This window comes from Nilaparvata lugens, chromosome 12 (assembly GCF_014356525.2).
Source record: "Nilaparvata lugens isolate BPH chromosome 12, ASM1435652v1, whole genome shotgun sequence".
Taxonomy (NCBI): domain Eukaryota; kingdom Metazoa; phylum Arthropoda; class Insecta; order Hemiptera; family Delphacidae; genus Nilaparvata; species Nilaparvata lugens.
In genome coordinates this window covers 12,271,990-12,286,531 of record NC_052515.1, presented here as the reverse complement: position 1 = coordinate 12,286,531, position 14,542 = coordinate 12,271,990, and the positions used below count along the sequence as shown (strand labels likewise).

General features: G+C 35.7%; 1 protein-coding gene across 1 annotated transcript in view; it reads left to right on the top strand.

Annotated features, from left to right (window-relative positions):
• LOC120353823 (eye-specific diacylglycerol kinase-like) overlaps positions 1-14,542 on the top strand; it is a 244,003-nt gene that overhangs the window by 158,160 nt on the left and 71,301 nt on the right.

Sequence of the window (14,542 nt, the reverse complement as noted above, 5' to 3'; positions counted from 1 at the left end):
CATGTTCCTTCACAAATTATAACAATCTAACCCTTGCTAAGCCTTCACACTGCAACTATACTATTATTGTTAACCTTATATCAGTCTGGAAATAATCCTTCGACCCTCAAACACATTACAACCCTTGAGTTGTTACATACAAGATGTCAAGCTGTTAGCAACAACCATCGTGACATCTCTAAATAATCCCGACAACAGGTCCGGATTAAGCCGGGTTTATATATATCAAGTGTGGGGGGTATGTTGTATATGCAGCGGTGTGAAGCAATTGCAAGACATAAATTTTGTCAGCTGAGCTTCCTGCGTGTAACAGGTGTGTGTGGGTGCTTAGAGGCAGGATGCTCGCAGACTGAATAACTGGCGGATCTGGGATTTTGTGCTAAGCACCTGAAATGAATGGTTGGGTGCTAAGTAGTAAGTTTGCCTGTGTTTTGTTAGTGGTGACACCACATGGACTTTGAGTTCTTCCCTACATTTCCTTCTATCCTCACACCTTTTCCCTTCTCTCATTCTCTTGTATGTCAACAATTCTCCCTTTTTTCTTTCTCTCGTCCTCTTGTACATCAACAATCCTTCCTTTTCTCTCAAACATTGTAGGTCACTAATTGTTTCCTTTTTCTCTCATCCTCTTGTATGTAATCAATTCTTCTTTTTCCCTCATGTCGTCCTCCTGTACATCTTTTTCCTTCCTCTCATCCTTTTGTACATCAACCATCCTTCTTTTCTCTTTCTCATATCCTACTTTTTGTCACATTTTCTCCTACTCTTCCACCTAGTGGCAGATTTGTATTTCTATCTTTTTTCATCCAGTGAGCGAAACAACTCTCTGTTTTTGAAAACCATCTTGCTGATTCTCTTTTGCCTTTTTCCAACTTTTTCTTCCTCCTAACCATCTCGCTCATTCTCTGTATACTATACATAAACTCTTATTTCTAAACCGTCTTACTCATTCCTTTCTCCTTAACATTTCCTTTTCATTTTCTCCTGCTCATTCTTCATCTCTTTTTTTAAACTCTTCATTTTCCCAAACCACCTCGCTCATTCATTCTCTTCTCTCTTGTATTATCTAGAATAATATTCTTAATTATTTTTTCTTGTAACTTCCGCAATGTATAATTGTAATGTTCATTAATGCAATACGTTTTCAAGACCTGGCATGTGATAAATAAATCAATCAATCAATCTTCTTTTGATGGCTTTGTTGATGGCTTCATATATACTATATTATTTTCTTTGATACTGTATTTTTAATTGATTATACTGATGCAGAACTGTTAAATAATTATTCATCTCTTAAGTTTGATTTAATTTTATTGTCAATTTTTGTAAATGTTACCATAGGCAACAGCCTTGTAACAATTATCAATAAAAATATCTATATATCTATCTTCTTTCTTCAAATCACTTAACAGTCACTTTCTCCATGATTTCTTTGCACTTTATTACAACTTATTCCTTTTTCCAATGTCATCCTTCATTTCGTCGCCAATTTTTATTTCTCTCAAAGTTATCTTGACAACTGATATCTGTTATTTTTCAAAAACACACAAATCCTCTTTGAAATGATTGTTTTAACATATCATGTGAATCTTATTCTCGGTTTTTCTTTCATTTCAACAATTTTTTTTTCTTTTCCATCATTTTGTATCTATATAAAATCTCATATATATGGTCAAGTGGTAGAGTGCACATTGCTATCCAAACTTCGCCACGTAACAAAATGGAAGGTCATTCTATCCTATTTTTTGTATTTTGTTTTTGGCAAATAAATAAAATAAATTGTAGGCTATATTCGAGATGCACTTTTGGTAGCTCACTCTTCGAATGACTGTATGCATTATCTTTACTCTTCTCCTTCTCTCCTTCTCTTGTTCCTCCCCCTCTCCATGAACCTTTTTTATCCTCCCCTCATCTTTCTTCAGCTGAACTGTGACAGTTTGTGTGAATTTATGTGGCTTTCTTGTTCCGGTGTCCAGGCGGTTTTGTGGTTGCTTTGCTCAGGTGTGCCCTGTCACACCTATCTATCTTCTTCCTCCAGCTACTCCTCCTCCTTCTTCTCTTCCTTCACCTCCTCCTGCACATTCTAGTACTCCACCTTATCCTCCTCTTCCACCTTCTCACTATCCTAATCATTCATCTTCTTTTACCCACTTCCTCCTCCTCGAACAACTCCTCCACACCCCACCTTCTCACCTTCTACCCCCTTTTCTCCTCCTCCTCCTCCTCCTCCTCCTCCTTCTCCACCACCTTTCACACCACCACCTTTCTCTTCCTCTTCTCACACCCCCGCTTTATGAGGAGATCCCAATTCTTCTTCATACTCCTTCTCCTCCTCCTCCACCATCACATCCACCTCCTCCTCCACTGTTTTCTCCTCCTGTTCATTCTTCTTACTCCTCCCTTATTCCTTCTCCTCCTCCTACTCTCTTACCCCTATTCCTCCTGTTTCACACCCGACTTCACTGTCTCTACAGGAGGCCACAACTCTTCCCACTCATCTTCCTTCTCCTACTCCTCCTGCTCTCTCGCTCCTCTTTTGGTAGAGAGTTAGTGGGGAGGATATTTTTAATACGGTATTCTTTCCGAAGAATGGACATTGATATGTCCAAAGCTCCGCCAATTTATGTAGATGCATAACAATATAATTATATCTATAGTTATTATATTACAAATTACTTTTTCATATCATATACAGTTCAATAATTATTTTCTTAGTCTATATTATGTAAATTCATCTATAATTTTGCTGTATATAAGTGTATAAGCCAGTATATATTGTAATCTACATAAATAAAGTACTCAATCAAATCAAATCAATCCTCTTCCTCAAGTTACTCATATTCATAGAGGAGGCTTCAACTCTTTCTCAGTCCCTCCTCTCCTTCTCCTACTCACACTCTTCTCCTGCTCCTCATCCCCCTCCCACTCTTTCTCCTCCTGCTCACATAGCTTCTCTTCTCCCTGTTACTCCTCCGCCATCTGTGAAGGCATCAACTCTTTATCCTCCTTCCTCTTTATCACCTCCTCCTTCTCTTCCTCCTCCTCCTCCTCCTCCTCATCTTTCTTCACTGCTGTCCTACCTGTTTTGTCCCATAAGAAAGATAGCCGACCGCTAACCGCCGGTTTTTTGTTGTGAATGATAATGCCACATGGCAACTTCTGCCACATAAATTGCGGTCCAAACTTTGTCAGATGCAGTATTTTAGATGAAAGATGGACATTGGTGGAACTTCACTTGCTATTTTATACTTCATAAATTATAAGAAGTAGCCAACATATTCTACGTTACGTATTCACTCTTCTTTTTAGGGCTACTGATTTTCAAGTCTCACATTATTATCATACTCGACAGTTTTTTATAGTGTGTTCTTCTTTATGTACTACCATCAGGTAACCCGTGCTCCGCAAGGGTCTCACCAAATACTTGACAAACAGGAAACATGATCTACTGAAATCTTGAAGAATTCTAAATAGCCCAATAACCATCCTCGGTAAATTAAAAATCTATTTGCAAAACTCCTGGACTAATCAAATACTTGACAAACTGAAAACATAACCTATTGATATCTTGAATAATTTGAAGTGGGCCTATAACCATCCTAGGTGAATTAAAAATCTATATGCAAAATTCCTAGTTAATCAGTTGAGTAGTTCAGATGTGATGATGCGTCATACGTGGATCACCTATCACGTTCGTGTATAAGCCAATTCTCTGCTCTATCATATTATAGACTAGCAGGTGACCCGTGCTCCGCAAGGGTCTAACCAAATACTTGACAAACTGAAAACATGACCATCCGAAATCTTGGAGAATTTTTTATAGGTCTATATCCAATTATCCATTCTCGGTAAATTGAGAATCTATATACAAAATTTAAGCCAATCAATCTGGTAGTTCATTCGTGAACTTCTTATCCCGTACGTGTGTAAGTCAATTATATTATAGATATTATATATTAATACCTTTATTATATTATAGATAGATATTTCGATGTTCATATCATGATATTCATGTTGTTCCGTATTTATAACTCTCGAATCAAGGGGTAACAATACTTCTCATAGGTTGGTTATTCGTTGCTAGGAAAATATTTCTCAAAAGATGCATCTTTGAGTTTTCCACGATTCTTTACTTTGTTAATCATTATAAACAACGTAATAAGTTAGATTAACTAAGTTAATTTAGTTTTATCATTAACACAATTATCTTGATAAATTATCGAGACTATTATGGTCTTGTTAAATCCTAATCAACTCACTATCTTATCTAAAATCTCTCATCCCGACCTCCCACAAACATCTTCATAATATTTGGAAATTTTGCTTCATGATAATTATTTTTATTCATGCTCAAATTTTTACACCATTTCATATGCTGATCAAATTTCGAAATTATTACACTAATCCATTTACTCCTGATATATAATACACCGATATACTTACAATATAAGTGCATTTGATGTATAGTGAGTTCCACGTTATAATAGCAGTGCTTGATTAGCAATGGTATTGCTATCCTTGTCTATCATTCAACAAAGTAGATATAGCGCTATCTCTTTCTCGCTTTGCTCTGCTGCCAGATCGTCTTTTATTTATTTATTTTTCCATTTATTTATTTATTCGTGGACAGAATCACAAATCATATAAATATGATTAGGAAGAAACAACAGGCTTGGCCCAAATCTATTCCATTCCCAAATTTTGATAAATTAATAAAATGTCCAAAAAAAAAGTTATGTTTCTACTGTAAAACGTTCAAGTTCAATTTTCGTCCAAAAATATATATAAGCTAGATATTTTAAATTTGGAGAAAATTAAAACACCAAACTATATTTAAATATAACACTTATATAAACTATATCATTCCATATTGAATTAATCATGTTATTTTATAAAATTTTGAACCCAGAAATACACACAACTTATCTCACTGAGCACAGCTGTTGAAGCGAACAAAGTAGAATTAATAATTATTATTAATTAACAAAATATTTTATCTTAATTTTGTAAATTCATGATGAATTTATTGAAAAATATAATTTCATGTTTCATAGAGTATTATTGAATATTTTTAACGAGAATGAACAGTTGATATTGCATCAATAAACCTGTATCAACTACCGTCTTTAGAAGGCATTGTCAAGACAGAGAATCGGCAACGTTGTTCTCCTATCTATCCCACTGCCGTTATATCGTGGATATCACTATATATGTGATGCCATTCATGTATCAGATTCTCAAATATAAATATATATTAGATTCTCAGATTTATGTATCATTATAAAACTCAAAAGTGTCTCATATTATTATGCTACTGAACTTAATGTATTAAGTATTATGTATTAATATTATTATGTTACTTCATGAGCTTCTACTGATTTATACACATTTATTTATAGATCTAAGTTAAAAATGAATGGAAGAACATGGAGATTGTAAAAAGGGTGGATTTAATGGAGTATTCTGTGATGTAGGAATCAGCTGTAATGGATCCTAACTCACATTTAATATCCTTCGATTTATGATTGATAATGATTGAAAGCATCTCTTTTCAAACTTATCTCTTGATGCAACTTAAAGGACGGAAAAGTTGAATCGTATCTCAAACTTCGTCAGGAAGCGACTCCATAAAAGTTGAAGCTCATCAGATGTAACGTTAGGAGAAGAAGAAAAAGGATGAAGATTATAAGGAAGAGAAGGAACTCATCAGCAAAAGAAGACGATGGATAAGAAGGAGGAGGAGAAGAATGAGAAGGTGGAGAAGAATGTGAAAGAGGCAGAAGAAGAGGAAAGAGTTAGGATGAGAAGGAGGAGGAGGAGGAGGTGTAGGAGGAGGTGGAGGAGGAGGAGGTGTTGGATGAGGAGGAGGAGGAGGAGGAGGAGGTGTAGGAGGAGGAGGAGGAGGAGGAGGAGGAGGAGGAGGAGGTGTAGGAGGAGGAGGAGGAGGAGGAGGTGTAGGAGGAGGAGGAGGAGGAGGTGTAGGAGGAGGGGAATGAAAAGGTGGAGAAGGAGAAGGTGAAAGAGACAGAAGAGGAGGAAAAGAGTTATGACTAGGAGGATGAGAAGGTTTAGAAGAAGGATGAGAAAGTGCAAGAAATAGAAGAGGAGGATGAGTATTGGGTGGAGGGAGGTTCAGGAGTGAGAGGAGAAGGAAGAGGAAAAGGGGAGAGAAGAAGATTGTTGGGAATTCTACATTTTCGAAGAAAACATTTCAATTTCAATATTAGGGGAGAAATGAGAATATTGCGACGAAGAAGATAACGAAGGAGAGCATAAATGAGAATAAGGGATGAGCAGGGAAAATAATTAGTGGATGAAGAAAAGGCAGACGAAGAAGAAAGTTGAAAAGGAAAAGGTTAGAAGAAGATGAAATTAATTGTGATGGAGAAAGAGAAGAAGATAAGGTAGATTAGAGAAGAAGAAGAAGAAGAAGAAGAAGAAAAAGAAGTAGAAGAAGAAGAAGAAGAAGAAGAAGGAGGAGGAGAAGAAGAAGAAGAAGAAGAAGAAGAAGAAGATATAGGAAAAAGATAAGAATAAGGAAAAAACTGAAAGAAAATAAGAAGGAAACGAAAAGAAGAAGAGAAAGAAGAAGAAGGAGGAGAAGAAGAAGAAGATTGAGGGAAAAGATAAGATGAAAGAAAACTAAAAGTTTCGGTAGAAAAATATAGAAATTACTGAGAAGAAAGAGAAGAAGAAGATTAGATGCTGGACTTAAAGACCCATGAAGAAGAAGGAGTACAAGAAGATGAAGAAGAAGAAAAAGTTTAAAAAGAGGAAAAAGTTGGATGAGAAGAAAACGAGTAGCTTGAGAAGAAAAAGACAGATCTAACTGAGAAGTAAGAGAAGTAGAAGAGTAGATGCTGCACTAAAATGGCCGTGAAGATTTATCGAGCGTGTCTCGTCACAAATGAAGTACTTACTTCTCCAAGTTGTGTTGTAAGCTCGCCTGGTACTTAGGAGCCAACCGGAAGGGACTTAGGGACTTACTATCACTGTCAATCACTTAACTTACTGCTTCATTTACTCCACATTAGTACTGATTCTGTCTCTTTTTATAAATCAAGTTATGATTGCAAATGCCATCAACATTTTATCCTTCTCTTATCTCATCAGATTGGAGGGCAATTCACTCATCTATGAAAGATAAATTTATAACGATTGCATGATTGTACTTTCCATGCATTCTTCAATTTACTAAACAAACATCACTTTTATTATTTATCAAATAAAACCCTCTTATTGTTCAAAACTTCTTCCATCTTCAAATTTTCTCAAGTTTCCTTCATAAATACATTCCTGTTATATAAGTCCTGCTCAGAAGTACATACATATACTCTGTACATTTTAGTCCGTATGTTCACTTTTTCCTATTTTCTTTCATTTTTATTGACCGAGCGAAGTGAGGTCTAAGATTCAAGTCGACGGTTTGGCATTTCTCTTAATGTTTAAATGTACTTCTGTACATTTTAGTCCGTATGTTCACTTTTTCCTATTTTCTTTCATTTTTATTGACCGAGCGAAGTGAGGTCTAAGATTCAAGTCGACGGTTTGGCATTTCTCTTAATGTTTAAATGTACTTCTGTACATTTTAGTCCGTATGTTCACTTTTTCCTCTGTTGTGAATTTTCTTTCATTTTTATTGACCGAGCGAAGTGAGCTCTAAGATTCAGGTCGACGGTTTGGCATTTCTCTTAATGTTTAAATGTTTATATGTTGCGCATTTACAGCGAAACGCTACAATAGATTTTCATGAAATTTGACAGGTCCCTTTTTTAATTGCGCGTCGACGTATATACAAGGTTTTTGGAAATTTTGCATTTCAAGGATAATATAAAAGGAAAAAGGAGCCTCCTTCATACGCCAATATTAGAGTAAAAATCTGACTATAGAATTATTCATCATAAATCAGCTGACAAGTGATTACACGGATATGTGGAAAGCCAGTTTATTGTTGTATTTCGATAAGGTCTATAGTTTCAATCAGGTACTTGTGGATGAGAATATTGCGTGAGGTCTACTGTTCATAGAACTACTAGTATTCACATCAATCCATTCATTTCGAAAATTGAAAGTAGTAATAGAAACACTTCTTATTTGATTTTGTAGTTGAAATACTCGAAAAAACAGAAAAGAAAACTAATTTTCAATTCACAGAATACAGGATAGAAACAAAAGTTGAATGAAAAAAAACACTTTCATTAGAGCCTCTTCATTAAGGATGTATTCCTCATTCAAGTCTTCTAATTGAAATGTTTTCATTTGAAACAGTTGAATCATAATTAACTATTCCATTCCCTCATTGTTTTGTAAAGGCATTAAATAGCTTTTAAGCTTGATTTCCTCCTCTTTCTTTGACAGGTGACTTTATCGATTCTACAAAATGTTCTTGACATTTGGAATAAGAGAGTATTGTCTGTGTCTCTGTTTCTAATGGTTAATCATGTTCCCTCTAATTTGACGTTTGGTATCAATAATTCAACGTTTCCATAACTCATTCTACCCATTTACATCCCACTTGTTTTGACAATTTGGATATCAAGTATCAATTTTGATTATTGGTTCTTAATCCATCAGTTTCTCGTTACATTTCTCGAAATGTCACATCGGTTTGTAATCATTTTAATATTATTGTTTTGTTAATGCTCTTCTCTTGATCATCTACTATACGAGTATTATTTATCATTATATTAGTTCAAATTTTTTCCCTCTTGTTATTCTCGTCTCCTCCACATTCATGATTACCAGAGACAAATGATTTAAAATTAATAATATCAAATAATTATCTTTATTGAATGAAAAAGACAGAAATTGTCAAAAATTCACAGATTTGTGGTTTTGATAATAAATCTGTTGATTTTGACAATTTCTCAGTCGTTTTCATTGAATATGAATAATTACCACAATATCAACTTCTCAACTACACAAAAAGTAATTATCTCAACTCTATTTTATATCGGTTTGTAATCATTTTAATATTATTGTTTTGTTAATGCTCTTCTCTTGATCATCAACTATACGAGTATTATCTATCATTATACTAGTTCAAATTTCTTCCCTCTTGTTATCCTCGTCTCCTTCAAATTCATGATTACCAGAGACAAATTATCTAAAATCAATAATCTCTAATAATTATCTTTATTGAATGAAAAAGACTCAGAAATTATCAAAAAACCACATATTTGTGGTTTTGACAATAAATCTGTGGTTTTTGACAATTTCTCAGTCTTTTTCATTGAATATGAATAATTACCACAATATCAACTTCTCAACTACACAAAAAGGAAGTATCTCCACTCCATTTTATTCACCCTTCTTCCGAAAACATAGATTTTTTTCAGTTATAAATCTACGAAAAAAGTTTTGTTTTACTCATTCACAATAGTTATTTGTGCAACTAGTGCGCAAAGTGACAGTTTGCTGCACCGAAAGAAACGTTTACGCACGAGCCGTAGGCGAGGGCGGAATGGTTTCTTGAGTGCAGCAGAGGAACTTTGCGCACATATTTCACATTAAATTTTTCCTACAGTTACAATAATTGAATATGAAAAGTGGTTGATTATGGGTAAAATGATGGCTGAAATCCATCAAATGTTCGTCTGTATAATTTTCTTAATAACAACTTTAATTTATTTTAAACTTGATAATCCAATTGAAAATTAATAATCGATAATTTATTCAAATTGAAAATCAAATTAATCCAATTTATTTGAAAATTTGAATAATTCTGAGTAAATCCTTATTTCTAAATAGTTCTTCAACTAATTTATGAATTAATAGAATACTATTTGAAATAATGAATAATTAATAATAATTATTCAAAATATATAATTTAATGAGAACTGGGAGCAAAAAAACAGGGTCTCGGCGGTTTTCCTGGATCTCCGGAAGGCATTTGACTCCTTGGACTGGACGACTCTGCTGTCAGAAATAGAATATATAGGGATACGAGGACAGGCAAAGAAATGGCTGGAAAACTACTTAACAAATAGGTACCAAATTGTGGAGCTCAAATATAAGAAATGTGGGAGAAAAATGACTGCTAGGTCTCTGCCCCAGTCTATGAGAAACGGAGTGCCACAGGGATCTGTGCTGGGGCCCTTACTCTTCCTCATTTATATTAATAGCTTGCCTAAAAAACTCCCAGGAGCTTCAGAATGCATACTTTTTGCTGATGACACTACATTAATAATAAATGGAAAAACCCAGGAGGAACTACAGTCACATTATAAACACAACAATAGCCTCAACAAAAAAAGCCTTGTTAGAATTAAAATTAAATATAAACAGTTCAAAAAGTACCATAGTAAACTTTCAAAACACAGGCAAGGACCATCATGAATGCTGGGAGCCAGTTGAATACTGAGGAGGAGATTTCGGGTTCAGCAAGATTCCTGGGCATAATATTAGATGGAAACTTGACATGGCAGGAGCACATTGAATCACTGTGTAGCAAATTATCCACATCACGCTATGGGATAAGAAGAATAAGGAGTATAGCAGATAAAAGCACTGCAATGATGGCCTATCATTCATTATTCGCTTCACACATCAGTTTTGGCATAATAGCCTGGGGAAGCACACCGCACACATACATAGAACAAATACTGATATTACAAAAGAAATCAATAAGGATTATGAACTGTTTGCCATATGACGCTCACTGCAGGCCTTATTTCAGGAGGGACAGAATCTTTACAGTAGTATCCCTCTATATCTACAAGACAATTCTATATATAAAAAAGTATGTAACGGTTAGGCCATGTAGACACAATATACATGAACACAATACAAGAGGAAAAAACGATTTCGACCTCCCATACAGTATACTGCTGAAAACATATAGACAGCCACATACACAGGGTTTCCGCTTTCATAATTGCCTGCCACACGATATAAAAAGTATAAAAGAGCCTAAACCATTTAAGCAAGCTCTAAAAAAATACTTTTTAGACAATCCACTCTATTCACTGAAGAAATTTCCAGTGAAGAGTGTAATTCAAAAGTAGCGACTTTCATTCGCTTCCTTGACGTGCCCCTCATCCTTGTGATGTAGGTGGTGAAATGAAAATGAAATGAATGAAATGAGTTCTCATTTCTATTTATTTGGAAATCAGAAAAAAATAGATAGAACAAATTCGCATTCAAAATACACGCCAACAATGCCAACAGCTGATTGGGATGGCTGCAAGATAATACTCAAAGTATTAAGAGTGCGCAAAGTAATACTTTGTGCACTAGAGCGGAAAAGTGATTCTTTGCGCTCTGTAAATAGTGCAGGAATGGTCACTTTTCAAGGTAACTGTAGGAAAAATAATGTTCTTATCAATAAATCAGTTCAAATTTCTTCCCTCCTATTATTTTCTTCTTCTCCACATTCATGATTACCAGAGACCAATAATCTAAAATTAATAATCTTAAATATCTTTACTCTATGTTATCACTTACTGTTCTTATTACTCTTCTTCCAAAAGCATAGATTCTCCTTTTAGTTATACATCCACAAGATAAGGTTTGCATTCCTCATCCACAAAATGATGTCCCTAATTTATCGGTTAACTTCCTTCTTATCATAAAAACCGTAAAACTTTTATCAGTTTTCTTCTCTCAAGTACACCCTATTTCTTTATTCATTCCCTATCCCAACTTCCATCATCCACTGCTCTTTAATATATTCTTTCATGCTACAACAACTTTTCAAGTCTAACTTCATGTTTATAATTTTTAGAAGATGAGCCGTTATCTTTTGTCTCCCTTCATCTGATGGTCTTTTACTCAGTTATCTTCTAATCTCCCATTGTCATTTTATATTATCTACAAACATATTTTTTACTATCTCATTGTAGAGTCAACACAACTCCATTTCTTCCTTCCCAGGTATCTTCTGTTTTTACTGCTGAGGTTGTCACTTTTATAGTATCACTAGCCGTCAGGCTCGCTTCACTCACATATCCGTCTAGCCAGGGGGCTCCGCCCCCTGGACCCCCGACTGGATCGTCCAGGGATGAGATCAGCAGGCTCGCTTCGCTCGCCTGCATTTTTCATTTGAGCATTTTTATCATATGTTAGGACGATCCATTCGGAGGTCCAGACTAAACGTCTGGCTAAACGGATATGGCGAGCGCAGCGAGCCTGACGGCTAGTAATATAATATTACCAGGAATAGCTCTGATTAAAGTAGCAGTGCCCAATCAATTTTTCCGCGATAAATGCATTTCATTCTTCAACTTGGTGCCAACCTAACAAAGTCAATTCAACTTAATGCCAACCTGACAAAATTATTAATTTAGTTACTAGTTAACAACAGAACTGTTTCGAAGAGGTACTCTCTCTATTATAGTTCTATATTAACATATGGTATGGACATTTTTCAATTATAAATTAAGAGAATAAGAAGAACATACATGCTGAAAGACGAACTTTAAACCCTTAAAAACCACCCCTTAGAGTTAAAATATTGCCAAAAGATTTCTTAGTGCGCCTCTAAAGGGCCAACTGAACATACCTACCAAATTTGAACGTTTTTGGTCCGGTAGATTTTTAGTTCTGCGAGTGAGTGAGTGAGTCAGTCAGTCAGTGAGTGAGTGCCATTTCACTTTTATATAATATAGATAGGCTTTCTTTCGTCTTTCTTCTTCTATTTTTTATCAAATCGTTATGTCCCCTCTCCTTCTCATACACTATCTCTCTGCTCTCCACATTTCTGTTATCAAAAATCTTTCGCTCTCTCTTCCTCCCCCTCTACCATTTTCTCTCTCTTCTTCTTCCTCTCTCACGAAAAACCTTCTAAGCACATTTCAACGGATACTTTTTTCAGTAACTACGAATTTCAAGCCTTCTTTGTCTCTTTTTGTGCTCCGGTGATTTTCCGTCTTTCTCATACACTCTCACTCCGTTATTTCTTTATTTCTCAACCACTCTTCCTCTCCATTCCTCTCTCTTCCTGCTTAACTTCTCTTCAACCTTCTCCCCTTGTTCCATTTATTTCCTCACTTTCTCTCCCTGTACTTACCCCCTCATACACTCACTCACTCAATCTCTCTCTCTCTCTCTCTCTCTCTCTCTCTCTCTCGTTCAGACACATACTCTTTCTTCCACTCTCGCACACTCATTCTCTCTCTCTCGGTCACCAAGCTTTCCTATTCACTCACCATCACTGCTCCTTTCTTCTCCCCCGCTCTATGAATCCTTTCTCTTTTTCACTTTCTCCTTCTTTGCCTACCGCCTGATTTTTCATTGTTGTCCCCATTTTTAACCTTTTTGTGTCCTTTTTTTAACCTGTTTTTGCACGGCTGTTGGCGCATTTTCATAACGATGGCGAATTAAGTATGATCCCCGCATAGCACAGCACCTGGCCTTAATATTTTGCCTGTGTTCCCTTATCTTAATAACTGCTGTCATTTTTCAACCCGAATAAAAAAATATTGTCCCCCTGTTTTTTGACATTGCCTCTAATCAGACGTGGCTATTTTTCTTCTCTATCTTCATCATTATTCTCTGCCTCACGTCCAATTCGCTTTTCTCTATTAATTTTTCTCCCTCTCATCTCACTCTTTCTCTTCCGCCTTATCTCTCTCTTCATTCATCTCTCTCTCTCCCACTCCCCCTTCTTTCTCTCTCTTTCTTCTTCTCCTTCACACCCTGTCTCTTCCTCTCCGCCACTCATCCAATTCACCTTCCTGTATTCACTTTCCTTCCTCTCACCATATAGGAGGGTCAAGTGTAAGAGAGGGCCGACTGCGCCCTAACTTCGCCCTCCCAGGTATAAAATAAAGGCAGTCATTCTATTCTATTCATATATCTCTCTCTCTCTCTTTTTCTCTCAAATTCTTGGACATTTCAAGTATTCTCCTAGTGATTTTCTATTCTACACAGTCATTTTTTCTCACATCTTCGAAATTCACATCTTTTTTCTCTGTGATTTTATCATTTCTAATTTAACTTAACTTTCACATTAACTCTCCTTTATAACTCTTATATATTTTCTCCGTCATTGCCCTGTTCTATCATTATTTTTTTCGAAATATATTTTCTTATTCATTTCTGACTTCACGCATTTTACTCAACAACATTAGTCTTTATTTGTCTGCATTGGAATTCACATATCATTCTCCAAACTGAAATTACGCGTTTTTCAATACCTCCCTTTCTTTCCTCCTGTTCCTTCATCTTCTTTTTTACTTTCCTTGCCCTATTACCATAGGTAAGGAAAGTATTGCTTTCCGAAAAAAATTAAGGTACCCCAATTTCTAAATTTCAATACGTTTCAAGGTCCCCTGAGTCCAAAAATGTGGTTTTTGGGAGTTGGTCTGTATGTGTGGTGTGTGTGTGTGTGTGTGTGTGTGTGTGGTGTGTGTGTGTGTGTGTGTGTGTGTGTATGAGTGTATGTGCGTCTGTGTACACGATATCTCATCTCCCAATGAACGGAATGACTTGAAATTTGGAACTTAAGGTCCTTACAATATAAGGATCCGACACGAACAATTTCGATCAAATGCAATTCAAAATGGCGGCTGAAATGGCGAAAATGTTGTCAAAAACAGGG